Source organism: Podarcis cretensis, assembly GCF_951804945.1.
Source record: "Podarcis cretensis genome assembly, chromosome: 7".
Classification (NCBI taxonomy): Eukaryota; Metazoa; Chordata; class Lepidosauria; order Squamata; family Lacertidae; genus Podarcis; species Podarcis cretensis.
The window spans coordinates 69,770,114-69,783,859 of NC_137176.1; the positions used below are offsets into that span (position 1 = coordinate 69,770,114).

At 40.4% G+C, this 13,746-nt stretch overlaps 1 protein-coding gene across 6 annotated transcripts in view; it reads left to right on the forward strand.

Moving 5' to 3' along the window:
- VPS13B (vacuolar protein sorting 13 homolog B) overlaps window positions 1-13,746 on the forward strand; it is a 398,969-nt gene that overhangs the window by 25,253 nt on the left and 359,970 nt on the right. For 5 of the 6 annotated variants that reach the window (XM_079984699.1, XM_079984695.1, XM_079984697.1 and 2 more), the window contains exon 1: window positions 12,342-12,491. The exons of the other annotated variant lie outside the window; for it this stretch is intronic. The gene's annotated coding sequence lies outside the window, so the exon portion shown is untranslated. Of the gene's footprint in view, window positions 1-12,341; window positions 12,492-13,746 lie in introns of those variants that run through there. 6 annotated transcript variants of the gene reach the window in all.

Here is a 13,746-nt window from a genome sequence, read left to right on the forward strand (position 1 = left end):
GCAGTGTTATAAGAATAACAAATCTTTAGAGACAAGGTTATTGAAAGATTTATTTATTTATTTAGCGCAAAAAATGTATTTTCTTTAGAGGGATTAAAAAAAAAAAATCACCAGTTTCACATGCACACCCTATGTCTCATCCTCATGCACAACCTCTTTTATCAACAAGCTGATGGTAATGCAATTTACAATGTGTTTTTCATGTGGAAGGTACTATATAAAATTAAATTGCTGTTACTGCTGATATGGCCAGAATTTTCCCCCCAACCAAAGCTGTCAATAACTGACACTAAACCAATAAGTTACAAAGTACACTGCAATAGTGTCAGACACCATTGGCTTCGTTCTTTATCCTAGATAAACTATTTTCTTTCTTTCTTTAAACAGATTGGAGGTTCAGTAGGAGAGGTTACATTTATATACGGTATAACCCATTTTTATCACCTTCTAATTAATGCATGCAAAATCCCCTCTTTTTATTTGTTTTGTTGACATGATTTTTCTACTATAATGTAGATGTGTCTGCCTGGCCCTGTCTAAATTACTTCAGGACATGAATATGTAACTTACTTTCACAACAGCTGACACGCCAAATTGTGTAATAACAATTACAATTGGAAATAAACTCTCTTTGCTTGCAGTTCTTTACGCTGAGCAATTATATGCAGTGTTTTCTTTATTTGTTTTTAATCAGGATATTTCCTGTGTACAGAGTGTCAAGTACTTGTAATCTAATCAGTTGTGAAGGACACATTAATGCGTAAATCAGCAGGAGAGGATCATGCCCTGGCCTTCATACATTTTGATTTTAGAGAATGTACAAATCTTCAGATATTATGTTGGGCACATGTGTTTTGGTACTCAGACTTGTGGTACAAGACTATAAAATGTAGAAAGTCCCGTTCAGACTGTTGCAGTATGAATGCTTTCCAAGATGAAAAGAGGGTTTGCAATGGTAAAATATACTGCATTCAGTTTAAAACAAAATGTGTTCAGTACCTACTAGAAGAATGGGTAAATCAATCACAACAGATATAAACAGAGGCAATTTTGACAAACATGTTCTATAAAATATGTACAAAGTTCATTGCTTCTCTGATGTAACTATAGTTCTGGAATTTTTGGCACTTTACCCATCATTCTGTTTTCATACACAGAATAAGTCAGGGGAAAAAATATCTCCAGATATTTGTCTTTGACCATCTCTCTCCCCCCCCCCCCAGCCCCAATCCATTTTGGACCAAATGTGGACTGTTGACCTATGAAAGAAAGTTAAAGTTGCTTTAATATGAAGATAGGGACATTTGATTGATTTGGAACAGAATGTCTTCATTTCCATGCAGTGTTGGAGAGTATGTGATTGAGTGATAGCCAAGAGGTATATATGCAGATCCTGTTAATTCACAGGCTTGTGAAAACACAATTTAAGGACTGTAGGATCATATGATAATAGATTCCTCTTTCCACAATGAGCTCGATCCAAGTCCCAGGTACTTGGAACTGAGGTTCGAAATCAGAATGCAATGTTTCCAAAAATTCATGGTATATGGAACTGGTATTGAGATTTGATAGGTAACTCTCAAAATGCTAACACTGTGGATTCCATTTCCCCCCTTTCACTTTTACCCTTGTAAGTTCAAGAACATTGCGATTATAGTGTGTTTCATGAACATGGGAACTCCTCCTACATATCCTTTCTTTAAATTTAAACTTAGACCGATCCACCTCTCCTTGACTACTTCCTTGTTTTTGCCAAAATGGCTGCATTTGTCAGCAGCAAAACCTGAACAGAATTTTTAGCTGACCTGCTCCCTCTTCTGGCTGGCATCTAGCTTTGCAGCACCAGAAGGAAAAATAAACAGACTACACGTGCATAGGTTTATTTAAAATAATGTTTCGTGTTTATTTCTTCTAATTATCCGCAGGTTTAGTGGTGTTTTTTTTTTTTAATGAGAGATATTAATCTTGAGTGTGACAAGAGAGGACACTGGTGTATAGGTTGGAGTAGCTCAATGTACCATTGGGTATATGATCTTTAGTTTCATTTTTTGAAACAGTGAATAAGTTGAGGTGTAGTGTGATAGCACCACAGGAGTGCAAGATGAGAAGTCACAACTACTGAGGACCTGTGACCAGTAGTGGCCAATTAATCCTTGTTCTTTGCGGGTCTCTGTTTGGGTTCCCTCATCAAAAACTCCCTTTCAACAGATACTACACTTGATCTTAGCCAAAAGGCCGAGAAGCGATGCAACTGATAGACTATATGGAATTGGCGGAGATGACTGGCAGAATCCGAGACCTGGGAGAAGAACTGGTGGAGGAGGACTGGAAGAAATTTAAGGACTATCTACAAAAATATTGTAAATTGCATGAATGTTAAGAAAGATGTAAGATTAGCAAAAACACGGCTCCAACAAACTAGTTATAAAGAATATAAATTTAAATTTAATTGGAAGATGAAAAGATAAATTTTGGATAAGTAATATTTTATGATTAAGCTTCAATAAGAGTATGTTAAATCCCAAAATTTTAGACATTAAATATTGGAAAATTATATTATATGAATTAAATTAAGTTAATAATTTGCTGGTAAAATTTATGTTTAGAAAGCAGGAACAAGAGATGTGAGGAAGTCCAAAGTTGAGAATGAAATGTGGATAATGGAAAATATTATGTTATTATGTATGTTTTTTATTGGTTATACAAAAATTTAATAAATATTATTATAAAAAAACCCCAAAAACTCCCTTTCAAAAATGGCAGATTTCAGTCCCACTGTGTTTTAAGGACACAGTAGACACCGCAGTGTCAGGCTTCCTGGACATCCAGTCAGCTGGCCCCCAAGGACCATTCTCAGTACACCAGGCCCTATATACCCCCTGCTTCAAAGCTAGCTCCTTAGTCCAAGGAACTACCGGTAAGCTCTGGAATTGGATTTTTGCCTAGCCCCTGCTCCGTATTCCAGGTTGCTGCTTTGCCTGAGCCCACTCCTGCTTCTGGTCCATTTGGGTGGATAGTCAACTCCTGAAACCTGATGGGCCAGATCCAACTGAGGCCAGAAACACATCAGACCATGTACGCTTTTTGCTCAGCTTGAGATTAAATGATCAATATTTCACAGCTGATTCAATTCTGTCAATAGAGCTAATAGGAGTTTGGATTTGATATCCCGCTTTATCAATACCCGAAGGAGTCTCAAAGCAGCTAACATTCTCCTTTCCCTTCCTCCCCCACAACAAACACTCTGTGAGGTAAGTGGGGCTGAGAGACTTCAGAGAAGTGTGACTAGCCCAAGGACACCCAGCAGCTGCATGTGGAGGAGCGGAGACGCGAACCCTGTTCACCAGATTACGAGTCTACCGCTCTTAACCACTACACCACAGTGGCTCTCTACTCTAATAGAGAGTAATTACCTGTGCCCAGGGTGGTGAACCACCAAGCCTGCAATCCTTAGGCAGAAGATGAGAAGGAAAAGACTGTCTTGCCTCTTCCAGTGCTCTGCTGGAAGTAAGAGAGAATGAGCACTCTTGTGCTTCTCTGTAGTTTCCCTGGTTTTTATATATATAATTATTCTCTACCGTTGGGAAGACTCAATATACTCAATGCCCAGCTATTTGAATATATTGAACGCTTTTCATACAATTTATTTTGTTTAATTATGCAGTGACTGAATACTTAGGATTTCTTCCCATCCCTTCATCCTCAGTTATACTTGGGAGCTAAACAGTAAAGAAATTCTTGGAAGTCAGCATAACAGTAAGTTAAAAAAACACACACCAGAAGTTGAACAATACATGCAAACCAATGTACTGAATCTGCATAACTCAAAGAACAAATTAATACAATTGCACTCAGACAGAAGTGTACTCTGTGTATATATGGGCCAAATTAGGATCCCTGTTCATATTAAGCATATTAAGGCAACAGGAAAATACTTACTGCTAGTCACTGTTGTTTTCCATAATTATTGTATTTCTAACAGCGTGCTAAGTTTGCAGATTACTAGGATCATTCCCAACCCATGCTTTTGTAAAAATAAAAACTCTTCCCATGTATTTGACTGTAGCCTCCATATTTTATGTTTTTAGTGAAATAACATTTATTGAAACTGTCCATGTTCCAATGGGATCCAATGGGATTCCAAAGTGCACAATTAAGCAGATGGAAAACAAAGATATTGCTGTTGTGTCAGCGTGAAATAAATCTGCTTAACTGCTTCACCAATCTTGTGAGATACAAGTTGCCCTTTACTTCTGTTTTCCAAGGTGTCAAATGCACTTACTGCCTTTTTCAAAGAAGCCTGATGTTTCTCCACAAAGCTCATTACATTGTTTTTGGATAAACTTGGGTGGCATCAGTCATACTACAAAAAGACATTAAGTATCTCCTGGAAAGCAACAGAATCATGCACATCATGGAGTAAAAAACTCTTTTCAGATATTTATATTGCAGTAGGATAGGAGGAGGAGGTGCTGCTCTGATTAGAAAGGAGTAGGAGGAGAGCAAACCATCAGGATGTCAAGTCCATTGAAGAAGAAAAGGGAAAAAAGAACACATCTGTTCTCTATTCTCCTTCTCCCAGTGTCTGGAAACACACAGATCTAATTTCTCATTGCAGCTGGCCACAGGGAGGTCAGTTTGAGTGTATTCCTATTCTCTGAAGATTATCTCTAGAATTCTTTGGTTCCAGTCCCAATTTCTAGCTGTCTTCTGCTTTCAGCCCGGTTTGCAGTGTGCATTTTGCTCAAATGCACTTTGTTGAAATTTGTATGTGATTCTTGAATCCACTACAAAGTTGACTCCTGAGTTCCGCAGAGAGGAATCTAGTTCCCCCTTGTTGGTTCACATGTGGCTGTTGTTTCGTATGATTGCCTTTAAGCTCTCATCTCATGCGATTCTCCATGAATCACTGCCCACTTAGTTGCTCCCAACTTCCTCTGCTTTATGTTTAGATTTTAATCATTTTCCTTAGAATGCTACAAGGGGTTCATCTGTGCTCCTGAAAAGGAACTCTCCAAGGCTATTGACAGGATGTTTTGGTATTTGGTCAATAGGTTGCATTTCAGAAACAGGCAGAAAGAACTTTTGTCCAAATAGCACATGCTCTGAGCTGATAGGGTAACGTCCCAAAGCTCCCCTTGTTGAGGGGGAGAAGGTTCAGCAACGGACCAAATGACTTTAGCGTGCATGTATTGCTCCTTTGGGGTTCTGATTATTTTTAGACTTTTAGGTTCAGATTAGGCATACTGGAAGATTAATGGAACTTTGGAAGGATGCTGCAGAAGATGATTTGCTCCTGAATACTTGTTGGAATTATGTGGCCTCAGTAGTTCTTTCCAGAGTGATTTCTATATATTCGGCTGCTTATATTCCAAAAGTAGTTGAATAGACATTTCCTGGTTTAAAGGATAGACTCACCAGCACAACCAAATACTTTGCTGCCCCAGCCAGTATGGCCAATGATCAGGGATGATGTCAGTTGTAGTGCAGCAACATCTGGAGGGCATCATATTGGCTTAGCCCTGTTCCCTACCCGTGGGCTCTAAGTAGTAGAAATGCATGCTGAAAAATCATTAAAAAATAAATAAATTCTGGAACACCAAAGTGGAAATTCTTCTTTTTTTGAGATTCTAGTTTGATCAATCATATGTAGCCAGAGCCTCTTGGCTCTACTTTAATCCATTTAAAAACAATATAACCTATAAATTGATTCAGCTGGATAAAGAATGTATGGGTGGCTGGGTGGTGGGGAGACAAAAATGTGTTAATGGATGGATTTGTCTAGTTTAAACAATATTTTTGAATTGTTCGGCATTAGGGTGAAAGAATAAGAGCCGGTAGATGTATGGTGGGAATAAAGGTTTTAATTCTTTTTGGGTATCAATTTATGATACTGTCAGGCTGTTCTTAGCACTTTTGGCTCAGGAGAGGAAATGGACTTTAGTCTAACCTTAAAGACTTGAGATTTGGAAAAGTCAGCAGTTCCTTAATGTTTGCTGCTCACACGGGAGTTTTAACTGTTTGCCAAATTAGTGAAGCAACCTTTCCATCTCCTTCTCTAAAAATGGCAGAAAGTGTTTTGTTTCTGGAAGAAGGAAATGGGGATGTTGACCCTATGCATTGGAAGCATTTTCCTTCATCTCCTCTTGAGACATACACTTACATATGAGCAGGATTTACACAGCATTGTAGGAGGAAATGGTCATGCAAAAGCAGCATTTTTGAATAAACACAAATAAAAATGTGAGATCGCTGCATATGTAGTATTTCAATAAGAAATCTACTATTTCTAACATCTATGTGATACTCTTTGAAAACAAATGGTTTCTCAGAAAGAAGTTGTCATTCATGTTTCACTCTGCATAACATTGTCCAACTTTGAAAAACAATGAATATTTAATACTGGTAGAAATGTTTCATTCAAAATGCCAATTTCCATTTGGGAATAATATTCATTTGTTGTAGCTCAAATCTTCCCAGAATATCTACATGAGTATGTATTTTATTAAAAACAGGGTGAAGCTGCTTTTGCAAGTTCACAGATTTTATTTCTTGTAAGACCAAGGGCATAAATCTGAGGACATCTGGAGGTTACAATAAATCATGGACCGTTTCTTTAAAAAAAAAATTTTAAGGCTATTTATCATATTTGTACATAATATACTGCAACCAGAAACACTTTTGGGTGGATGCTTCTTGGTTTCAGAAGTATTCACTCATGAGATGTTCAAGTGAAAGATGTTTTGTGCAATGGAACAATAAAACACAAAATGGAAAATTGCAAAATTGCAAAATGACTTCAAACATTTTGGTCTCAAATCTGATAAGAAGGTTGAGAATTACTGTGCATATCCTTAATCCTCACAATCAGTTTTATGTTCAGGATTATTTTGCCAGCAACACATTGAAGCATAGCTCCTGGAATACTTTATTTTTTAAAAAAAATGTTTGATTAAGGATAAAGATGTTTATGATGTTTGTTATAACATCATAAAACACCCCAGCAGAATTGTGATTTCCCCTTCTCTTTCCACTACATTAATGGATAGAAGACTGAAGGTTGTAAAGACATTATCAATAAGTTTCCAAAGTTTAATGCTTCAAATGTCTGTCAAAGGGAGTCATATCTGATAATAACTTTAGTCTCATACATGTTTTAATAGTCTGTTATGATGTCCAAATGTCCAATGTAGTTTGAAGATAATCTCCCTGTCCATGATATTAGGTGCAGAAAATAAAGGACCACCATCTTGTGTGAAATGTCTCTGGTTTTTCTTTTCCATGGGAAACCTTAATATTATGGGTAATTTGGAATACTTTACTGCATTTCTAATCAAAGGTGCAATATAAGAAACGACTTTATTGCTGACAAGACACAGCAAAATTTAAGAGATTGAAGTTCAAGATACACAGCCTAAATTATGTTATGTACTACTTTTTTGGAGTGTAGGGGAATCATATTATTTCCTCCACATTAATAATGTTTTTTTATTCTGCGTAGAATGTAAGGATTAACAGTTCTGTAAGATGTCTTGTATTCCTGTTAGGAAATGTGGAGTACATTATGTCAGCAGGAGGCTAGCAAGTTGCCTCAGTGACACTTAACTTGTCATTGCTTACATTTTTATATCTCCTTATTCCTTTTGCTCAAGTTACCGCACAATGGTGTTTCAAGGCCAAAAGAAGATACCCTATTATTGCCACCTACTGGCTATAACATAATACTTCTCAATTATAATTGCCCATAAACTATTATCTTCTAAGAACTTCCACAAAATTGCAGGCACTTGACCCTAAAGATTTTTGTCCTGAAAGATATGACCCAAAGCTAAATTTAAATGCTGAGGTTATTCATCTTGCGGAAAAGAAGCTCCCTCTCAAATAACCCTATACTGTACTTAATTATCAACTCTTTCTTCTACCCTGAAAACTTCGCAAAGTGCCAACCTATTCAACAGTGAGATAGCTATATGAGGTTATATAAAGGCACCAAGACATCAGAAGCTGGTAAATTCTAGTTGGCCAGTTGGTATACATCCTATTGGATCATAGTTCTAGGCCAATGACGTGACAGAATCCAACCAAAATTGAAATTGAAATGATTGGCTGGAGACAATAAAAGAGCAAGCCTTGGGCAAGGAAAAAGTGCTACTGGTGTGCAGCTGTTGGGTAGCTGAAGGAAGAGTTGGAAGTCAGGTAGTGGGTATTGAGGAACTTCAGACGTGACTTGGACAGGCTTGGGAACCAAGAGCTATCATCACTAGACAAGGACTGAGAATGTTCATAGGGAAGAGTTTATGCCTGTAGAAACAAACCTCAGAAGAATTCTGTAGCCAATTGTCAGCAAGATTGCTGAAATATTGAGACAGAAGTGTTGGCTGGACCAGGGTAGAGACTGAAGCAGAAGTCCTATGAGAAGTATGAGAGACTCTGGAAGGAATAGGGCATTAATCAGATTGAAGACTTCATAGTCCTGAGTTCAGGACTGTTATAGGGAACCTGGCTTATGTTTGGATAGCGGGAGGAACTGAAGTGCAAGTGGCAGGAACCCTGTATTGTGTTGGTTATACTGCTTAAAGTTATAGTAACATATTACTGTAGTGTATACATACTTATTTAAAGTAATTGTAGCAAAGTAAAGTTTATTACTAGCTTATTAAGTAACCAAAAATACATACATCACAATCTGTTTATGTTAAAAATTTTAAATAAAATGTAGTATACTCTGTATTTATATTTGGATAGCTGTGCCTTTTTGCCCTATGCTTAACCATAGCTACTGATGGATAAACATATGAAAGTGTTAAATGGTAGTGAGATAACATGGTGGGTAGCAATAACAAAGGGTGAAGAAAAAAATTGATGGGTCATAGCAGGGAAAACTAAAAGTGTGAAATAACCCCCTCAATAATAAATGAGTGAGGTATTTTCCACGAGGACAAGTACATGGATTGGTTTAAAACTATAACGTGAATAATATTCCAAATTCCTTTGTCTCAGAACCCAGAAAAGGATTTTCATCAGAATTTTTTGTTACATTAAAATTAAATGTATGCTATACAGAGTTTCTTGTAATCCTTTCATTTGGCCCTGAACATTGTTGCATCTGCACATCTATACTTCAGCCCAGGATTTCTATTCCCCCCAGAGAGATTTTAACCCTTTCCAAGAGTTTCCTAGGGCAGCTTACAAAAAAAAGTTTAAATTACAATAAGATTAAATCAAAACAAAACATAGCAGTATAAATGAAAATATACCCACATACCAGCATAAAAGCAGTGTACAAAATATAAACCCTGGGAAAATAAAAAGGTTTCTGCATGGTGCCAAATTTACATCAAGGTATTTGCCAGGTGAGCCACCCTGGGAAAAGCCTTCGACAGCCAGAATGCCATTCCACTGAAGCTACCTGCCACACCTTAGAATCTTACGTAACTGTAGATTACATGAATACTGAAACACAGTTGTAGTTAATGACAAAATAAAAACTGACAAATCACCAGGTCTGGATGGCATCCAGTTGAAAATTCTTAAAATGAACCGACCTGGACTCTGCGATCGTCATCTGAGGCCTTTCTTTGTGTGCCTTCTCCATGAGAGGTCCAGAGGTTGGCAACGTAAGAACAGGCCTTTTCTGTGGTGGCTCCATTTGTGGAATGCTCTCCCCCCAGAGTGCCTTAATTACATATCTTTAGGCGTCAGGTGAAAATGTTTCTCTTTAACCAGGCCTTTGGCTATGTCCTTCTAAATGTGTTTGTGCCAGGGAGGTTATTGGTTTGTTTTTGTTATGTATTTTGTGTTCTCACTTTGTATTTTTATCTTGTGAATTGGCCTGTGATCTTCAGATGAAGGGCAGGATACAAATTTAATTAATAATAGTAATAAAATTAAAAGAATGTGAATGTGAGAATATTCAAAAATATGCAGCTTGCTTCTAAGACCAGGCTCCATACCATAGAACTGGAAAGTGGCCAACATAACCCCAATGATAAAAGGCAGATTTACTGGGGTTCATGAAAGTGAGACCAATTCGCTTAATATCTATCTTGGGGAAAATCCCATTTTGTTTAAACTACAGTGGTACCTCGGGTTAAGTACTTAATTCGTTCCAGAGGTCCGTACTTAACCTGAAACAGTTCTTAACCTGAAGCACCACTTTAGCTAATGGGGCCTCCTGCTGCTGCCGTGCCGCCGGAGCACAATTTCTGTTCTCATCCTGAAGCATAGCTGTCAACTTACAGATTTGAAAATAAGGGACCAGCAGCCTTGAAAATAAGGGACCAGCAGCCAAAATAAGGGACCTGCAGCCAAAATAAGCGACCTGCAGCCTCACCTGTTCCAGGCACTCCAGTCTTCCTGTCCTCCTGCAATCTGGTCAAACTCATGCTGGTAGCTTTGAGAACACTGTCCAACCAACTTTGTAACCAGAGGTTCAACTGAATAGAATCTGAATCACATGCACCACAAGGCCTACGCAGCCTCAACTTAAGATGGCTCCCCGGCCTGGCTTTGCACTGCAAAGTTTGCAACAGCACGTGCAACAAAGTGGCGTCCAGCATTCAAAAAACCCCTCAGCTTGCATTAACTAGCCACACACAAGGCATGCAAGCTCCACCCCCCAGTCGTTCTTAGACTTCTTATTGGGTGAGCAACACAGCCAAGCAACACAGTTGGAGCCTCCCTCCTCCCTGGCCGGCAGGGAGGGAGGGAGAGGAGCTGCTTCCTTTGAAATTGAAGGGACATCATTTAAGGGACATTTAAGGGACATCAATCAATAAGGGACAGCAGCGGGACATGGCACTGGAATAAGGTACTGTCCCTTCAAATAAGGGACACTTGACAGCTATGTCCTGAAGCAAAGTTATTAACCTGAAGCACTATTTGTGGGTTAGCGGAGTCTGTAACCTGAAGCGTATGTAACCTGAAGCGTATGTAACCCGAGGTACCACTGCATTTCAAAAGTCTTTCCGCGGCTCTAGGCAGACCACAGTGCAGGGGCCAGGAGAGCCTCTTCAGGAAGGTCCTTCCACCACCGGAGCCTTTTATGTTCCCCGAGGCTGTGCGGGCAGCGCGTGGGAAAAGTCGACAAAAGGCGCCAGCGAGGGAGCCCAGGGCATCTCCAAGAGATAGGAAGAAGTAGCTACAGTTAGAACTGGATATGGAACAACTGACTGGTTCAAAATTGGGAAAGGAGTACGACAAGGCTGCATTTTGTCTCCCTGCTTATTTAACTTATATGCAGAATTCATCATGCGAAAGGCTGGGCTGGATGAATCCCTAGCCGGAATTAAGATTGCCGGAAGAAATATCAACAACCTCAGATATGCAGATGACACAACCTTGATGGCAGAAAGTGAGGAGGAATTAAAGAACCTTTTATTGAGGGTGAAAGAGGAGAGTGCAAAATATGGTCTGAAGCTCAACATCAAAAAAACGAAGATCATGGCTACTGGTCCCATCACCTCCTGGCAAATAGAAGGGGAAGAAATGGAGGCAGTGAGAGATTTTACTTTCTTGGGCTTCATGATCACTGCAGATGGTGACAGCAGCCACGAAATTAAAAGACGCCTGCTTCTTGGGAGAAGGGCAATGACAGGCCTAGACAGCATCTTGAGAAGTAGAGACATCACCTTGCCAACAAAGGTCCGTATAGTTAAAGCTATGGTTTTCCCAGTAGTGATGTATGGAAGTGAGAGCTGGACCATAAAGAAGGCTGATCGCCGAAGAATTGATGCTTTTGAATTATGGTGCTGGAGGAGACTCTTGAGAGTCCCATGGACTGCAAGAAGATCAAATGTATCCATTCTGAAGGAAATCAGCCCTGAGTGCTCACTGGAAGGACAGATTGTGAAGCTGAGGCTCCAGTACTTTGGCCACCTCATGAGAAGAGAAGACTCCCTGGAGAAGACCCTGATGTTGGGAAAGATGGAGGGCACAAGGAGAAGGGGGCGACAGAGGACGAGATGGTTGGATAGGGTTTTCGAGGTTACCAGCATGAGTCTGACCAAGCTGCGGGGGGCAGTGGAGGACAGGAGTGCCTGGCGTTCTCTGGTCCATGGGGTCACGAAGAGTCGGACACGACTAAACGACTAAACAACAACAAAAGTTAAGAGATGTGGCCAACGAATACAGCACTTTCCCCTCTCTCCCTCCCTCCCGCCTTGCACAGCCCCAGGTCCGGGCAGGAAGCCGTCGCCGGGAGCTCCGCGCGCCTCCTCTCTCTTCCTCCCTCTCTCCCTCAGCCCTCTCTCGGAAGCTTCCCGCCGGATGGTGTCACCGCCAAACGCGTCCGGCGAAACGGAGGCGGCGTCGGCGGTTGTTGTGAGGCTGGACCCCGGAACTGCCTCGGCGGACTTGGCCCTTGGCGACGCCTTCTGGGCTGCTGAGCATGAAGGGCCGGGCTGCGGACGACGGGGCGCCTCGCGGGGAGTGAAGCACCGCCGGCGAGCCGCTAGCAGGGGAAGAAGCCCCATGAGGAAGCCGAGGCCGCGGTAGGGTGAGGGGCGTCTCGGTGGGGGGCGGCGAAGGGCGGCGCGCGCGCTCAGCTTGAGGGGGGTCTCGGGGTGCCTGGCGGAGGGCGTTGAAGCAGGAGGAAGGCGGCGGGGAGAAGTTGTTGAAGAGGCGTGTTGGAGAGAGACAAGGGTCCTGAGCCTGAGATTCAAGGGTTGGGTTCCCCGTGGCAGAATACGCGCAGGGCGACTTGCCCTCCCGGAACCCACGTGCAAGAAACTGCTAAAAGTTTACACCTGGTTGGTTGGCCGCTTCCCGTTTTGGGTCGCGTGCCAGCAAGGACGAAGTTTGTATGGTGGTGTTGGCATTAAGAGAGAATAGCAAAATAGCTTACAGCTGTCACCTGTGACGCTGTGTGCCGAATGCATTTGGTTGTGTTTAGGATGAAGAACGTTTGGGACATTACAATAATCCCATTTGTTCTTCATCCTAAACAGAACCAACGCATTGTTATTGTAGTAACCTGCAGTTTGATAAGAGTACGGTATATATTTAAAGTAGGTGAATAAATGAGGAAATTAAGTTATTTTGGATATGCAGAAGATATTAAAAATAAGTTTAAGGAACCACAGAAAGAGGGGGAAGGAGGTCAAGTTTCAAAACGTTAAAATGATTGTAAAATTGTTGAAATATATAAACCTGAAAAGCATAAATAATGTTTTTTTAAAAAGGAAAAGAACATTTGGGACAGAAATGCCACCCCTCATAGCAAAAACCCAATGAGTGGCTGGGGAAGCCCAGCCAGATGGTTGGGGTATAAATAAATTATTATTATTATTATTATTATTATTATTATGTTTGCATGTGTTGCTTCAGATTTGTTCCCTCCTACTAGGCACTTTAAAAGGAGTTGTTTTAAACTGATACAATAGATGCATTGTTTTATTACTATGGGCCGCATATAAAACTTACTATATTTTGGCTGCAAATTGTCATTGGAAGTGATACACAAACTGGTGGTGAGATTACATGAGCTACAAAACTTACAGCTTTGGAATTGCTGCTTAACAGCCTGTGCTGCAAACTAGTTAAGAGAGAGAATAACATTATTTAAGTGAATATTGTGTTCAGTCATCTGTAGGTATACTTTAGTGCTAAGATACAAAGTTTAAAGGGGCCTGCTACGATAGCCTAAGCCTGTGAATGCTTACTGGAAGTCTCCTGTATTTGCTGTTCTTAGTATAAACCTCACTGAATTCAGTGGGTCTTCTCAGTTGAAATGCATATGATTTGAAT